A 5,164-nucleotide genomic window follows, 5' to 3' on the forward strand; every position below is an offset into this window, starting at 1 on the left:
TTTTTTTTTTTTTTTTTTTGAGAAAAGGTCTCCCTATGCTGTTCAGGTTGGCCTTGAACTCACTATGTAGCCCAGACTGGCCTCCTCATAGCAATCCTCCTGCCTCAGCCTCCCAAGATGTGCAACCACTACGTCTTGCTTATGAGTGTTTATCTGTTGAAATGAGAGCGAGTTTGGGGACTTTTGCCTTACTGTCAGCCCTGTGTCACAAGCGACTGCTCAGGGCAGAGAGGGTGAGTCACTGGGCTCCGGGATGGCATGCCCACACCAGCTCATACGACCCCCAGCTTCATAGCCAGGATGGCAGAATTGCAGCCTCCACTCCCATCAGGGGAGAAGGGAAAGAAGACACGTGTCACCTGAAGTCGCCTTGGCTGTTTCCTTTTCAAAGTCACTCTGTGAGTGTCACTACGTGAACAATCCACTTTCTCCGGGGCGGCAGAAGTCACAGCTCTGAATTCCTTGTGGCTGCTGGCTGGGGTGGTGCAGATACCAGGGAAGCAGGGCCTAGGGGAGCAGCAGTTTCCTGTGGCTGGATAAACACCGGAAACAGGCTGGCTTGGCTGTGAAACCAGTGCACCCGATCGATTGCCTCAACAAACCAGGAGCAGAAATTCACCAGGAGCAAAAGGACAAGTGACAGAGACACCACAAGGCACAGGGCAGAGGAGCACAGTTGGGCCATGGGTAGTGATGAGTGAGACCCTCACTGACCTCATCAGTGATCCAAACACAAGGATCAGAAAGCCCTGAGCAATCCCTGACCTTCACATTTTCTTTTCTTTTTCTTTCTTTCTTTTTTTTTTATGTGTGTGTGTTTTTTTGAGATAGGGTCTCGCTATAGTTGAAACTGACCTGGAAGTCACTATGTAGATCAGACTGGTCTTGAACTCACAGTGATCCTCCTGCCTCAGCCTTCCGAGTGCTAGGATTACAGGCGTGTTCCACTACACCTGGCAGGCATTTTCTTTCTTTTGGTATCAGGGATTGAACTCAGGAAGGACCTTGCACTTTCGAGGCAGGTGGCAGAACCACTGAACTAAATCCCTGGCCCTTCACAGGCATATTGAAAAACAGTGATCACGAAATGTCCACACGTGCTAGGTGTGATGGCACATACCTGTGATAACAGCACCCTGGAGGCTGAGGCAGGAGGATGGCTGAGAGGTGGAGCCAGCCTGAACTACAAAGTAAGACCCTGTCTCAAGAAATCTAGCAGACAGGGCCGGGATTTAGCTCAGTGGCACCACGCCTGCAAATGCAAGTGTGGTCCTAAGCTGGATCACCAGTACAAAAACAAAACAGAAACCTGGCAGACAGGAAGGTGGGCATGGTGGGGCACACCTGTGAGCACTCTGGGAGGCTGAAGCAGGAGAATCGTGTTTGAGCCTAGCCTGGGCAATTCAGCAATTTAGGGAGACTGTGTCCCCAAAAGGACTTAGGATATATTTACGTCAGGGCAAATGCTCTGGGCTCAATTCCCAGGATTTCCAAGAACAGTCAGAGAGAGATAGTTAACAGATGTGGTGGATAGGAACCGTGGGAAACAATACAGGAAAGGCTTGATCTTTGCCGTGTCACCAGGGTCTGAGGTTGGAGCTATGAGGCAGGCAGGCCTTTCTACAGAATGGTGATTGGCAGGCAGTTTAGGGAACCCAGCATCCTGCTAATCACAGCTTCCAGCTCATCTCGAAAATGCTGGGTGCTTTCTCACCACACTTGTTATCCTGCAGGCTTTTGGAGGGCTTGGTGTTTGTCATCACTTGTCATCTTGCTAATCCATGATGACCTGGGTGAGCCTGAACCCTGGAGGAATGAGGGATAAAACACATTTCCGAGGAAGGGGAAGGCAAAAAGAGTCTCTTTCCTTTAGTACTGTTGGTAGTGTATCTCTAGAGTGAAGTGGCTTCTTTCACCTTCTTTCAGACAGGGTCTCTCTTTGTAGTTTAAACTGGCCTTGAATTTATAGAGATCCTTCTGCCTCAGCCTCCTGAGTGCTGGGATTATGGGATTACATGCATGCATCACCAGTTTTTTTTTTCCTTTCTTATTTTCAAATATCTCTAGAGAAACAGGTGCACCCAAAGGCACATCACACTTTAAACTCCACAGGCCTGCTCTGACGATACTCACAACATATGTACAGCACTCTATTAATAACAGTCATTACAGAACTGGATGCCAAGCTGAGAGGAGTCATTAGCTGTTGCTTTCCTACAGCCAACCAGTAGATGCCACATTATATTTTCCATTTCTTCTACTTCAGTCTTCTGACACCTGTAGAACATTGTATCTGATAGAGGTATTATACTTCATTTTCTTTAGCTGTTTGAAAATTGTAATATTAGGAAGATTATATCCCTGGGTCTATAGTGAATAACAAACATTTTATGTAGCAATGTGGTTGGACTGGCAAACAAAAAGTAAGTCAGCAACTGTTCTTTTATGGTTCTCTGACAACTTTTTTTCCAGTACCAGGGATTAAACTCAGGACCTTGCACTTGCAAGGCAGGTGTGGCACCACTGAACTAAATCTCTAGCCCCCCTGACAATTTTTTTTAAGAGACAGGGTCTCACTGTGTAGTTCCAGCTGGTCTTGAACGCACTATGTACCTCAGGCTGCCCTGGAACTTGTGGGGATTCTCCTGCTTCAGCTGGGACTACAGGCGTGAGCCACCACAGCTGGTTTTCTATTTTAACTGGGTGTTCTGCACCCAGGCTGGACTCTGTCCAGAACTTTGCATGATCCTTCCTCATTGCTTCAGCACAGGAAGTCGCTCATTGTTTATAATCGCCTTTACCTGGCGATGCCATAAAGATTAATAAGATTAGGGAGGAACTCTGTAAACCTCTGAACCTGCGCGAGCTTCTTTTAACGAAACCATAGAAACCCAAAACACCATTTTTTTATTACTGGCATCTCTGGTGCTACAGTTTAGTATGTAAACAGCTAGGCATTTATTTAACCTGATTGGAGATGTGGCCTTTCATAATGTAAAACATTTTTCCTTTAGATTGTTTTGGTTTCAAAACTTTAAAATGTCATTAGTCCTTAAAAAGATTTACTTTTTTTTGTTTTGTTTTGTTTTTTGAGACAGGGTCTATGTAGTTGAGGCTGACCTAGAACTCACTATGTAGCCCAGGCTGGTCTCAAACACAGTGATCCTCCTGCCTCAGCCTCCCAAGTGCTGGTATTACAGGCTCGTGCCGCCATGCCCAGCAGACATTCGCTCTTTGATTGTGGCTATCTAGGACACTGAGTTAGGTATTGGTGAGGCGCCTTCTGGTGATCTGGCACTAGTGACCTGTACACAGGATAAAGGCTGTCTCAACCCTTGTGCTTGCTGCCACTTATATGCTTTCAACAGGGAGGGTTTGCTGAGTTGGACCAGAGGTCAGAGATAACCTATCCACACCATCACCAAAAGAATTTATGCTACAAAGACTGTTCTTCACAGGTTTAATTTCTTAGACTTGTGCTCTTAACACTAAAACATAAGATGTCATTAAAGGAATGCAGTGGATACTAACCTCCATGTTTAGTATGAGACTGTATAGCAATTTCAGAACCAAGAGAGGAGGATCTTCCTTTTGTCTTTTTTCCCTAGTGCTTCTAATAAAATCATTGCAAATTTGACACAAACTATTATGATGTTTTAGTTCATACTGAACAGTTCACTGGAGTGGTACTGAGTCAACCCAGGGCCAATTTTGAATTATTTTTATTTATTTTAGTTAATTTTTTAATTTTGTGAGACAGGGTCTTGCTCTGTAGTGCAGGCTGGCCTCAGATTTGTAGGGAATCCTCCTGCCTCAGCTTCCTGAAGACTATTTATTTTTGTATTGCAGTACTGGCGATTGTTCCCATGACCTTTGCACTGAGCTACATCCTCAGCTCATTTTCGAAATTTTGAGACAAAGTTTTGCTGTCATTAAATGGTTTAAACGGCTCCAACAAGAGATCTTCCTGACTCAGCTTTCCAGGGGACTGGGATTAAAGGGGTGCGGCACCACACCCTGAGCGAACAATTTAAATTAGCTGATGAAAGCCTTTTGGTTTCATCTGAGACAAGAGCTGTATATGACTCTATAATTTCTTCTGGAGCCAATGCCAAATCCAAACTGAAGGCCACTTCTGAATATGTTGCGCAGGTCAAATATCTCTCCTGGCTCTCTTTCCCCTAAATTTTAGTAGACATCACACCTACCGTGCAAAGTGGGTCACAAGGAGGGTTGTGACACAATCTCATCACTCACCCTCCCCCAGTACTGCATGCAGAACCCTGGGCTTTCACCTTGAGCTCATCTCTAGTCCTTTCCACTTTCATTTATTTTTTTGGTCGCAGGGTCTCACTGTGTAGCCCACGCTGGCCTGGCACTTTCGATTAATCCTGCTCCAGAGTCCCCAGCGCTGGAATTACAGGCGCTTTTATTTAGTTCTGGTGGTAACAGCAACGAGGTCTTTCGGGCCCCGCTCAGGCTCACTCACACAAAACCAAAACAAATCTTGACTTGATCCCAAAGTAAACGTGTTTATCAGGATATTCAGCCTGGTTCTGAAATCCAAGCGTCCAGGCGAGCTTGAGAAAGGGGCGTAATCTTCCTTGGCTCCAGGCAAATCGCAGCCGGGCTCTCTGGCCGTGGCTGGGCCTCCCGGGATGCAGCTGCCGGAAAGGATCCCCTTAACCCGACGTCCCAGCTCCGCAAGCCGGGTGGGGCTCGGTGACTGAGCACTGGACCGCGGAGACCCGGGTGGGGCTGCGAGCGGGAAAGGGCGCGCGCGGGGCACCACGGGAAAAGCCGCGGCGCGCGGAGACAGACGCCTGCCCCACCCTACGTCGCGCTCGCGCAGGGCGGAGGTCCCTCCGGGCGGCTCTGATTGGACGGCTGAGACCCTGCTCCCTGATTGGCTGCGTGGGCGAGGCGGAGAAGAGCCGTGCGCAGCAGCGTGTGTGGGACCGTGTGCAGACCCGCGTGTGGCGCAGGCAAGGACCCTGAAAATAAACAGCCGCTGCTTCGCTAGCCTCCTTCTCTGGGCCTGTGTCCGACTCTCCGCCGTTGCGGGTCCGCTCAGACACCGAAGGTGAGGGAGATGGTGTGGGCTGGGGATGGGGAAGCTGCGGTGAGGGCCCCGGGCGGAGGCGGACGGAAGGGTCTGGAGCGG

At 48.3% G+C, this 5,164-nt stretch overlaps 1 protein-coding gene across 7 annotated transcripts in view; it reads left to right on the forward strand.

Moving 5' to 3' along the window:
* Cnbp (CCHC-type zinc finger nucleic acid binding protein) overlaps positions 1 to 5,164 on the forward strand; it is a 58,769-nt gene that overhangs the window by 41,312 nt on the left and 12,293 nt on the right. The window contains exon 1 of one of the 7 annotated variants that reach the window (XM_033759560.1): positions 4,895 to 5,083. The exons of 1 other annotated variant lie outside the window; for it this stretch is intronic. The gene's annotated coding sequence lies outside the window, so the exon portion shown is untranslated. Of the gene's footprint in view, positions 1 to 4,894; positions 5,084 to 5,164 lie in introns of those variants that run through there. 5 more of the 7 variants (XM_010617523.3, XM_010617539.3, XM_010617502.3 and 2 more) reach the window with 5 other exon arrangements.

The sequence above is a fragment of the Fukomys damarensis genome, unplaced genomic scaffold, assembly GCF_012274545.1.
Source record: "Fukomys damarensis isolate Sample0158 unplaced genomic scaffold, DMR_v1.0_HiC HiC_scaffold_37, whole genome shotgun sequence".
NCBI classification, from domain to species: Eukaryota; Metazoa; Chordata; class Mammalia; order Rodentia; family Bathyergidae; genus Fukomys; species Fukomys damarensis.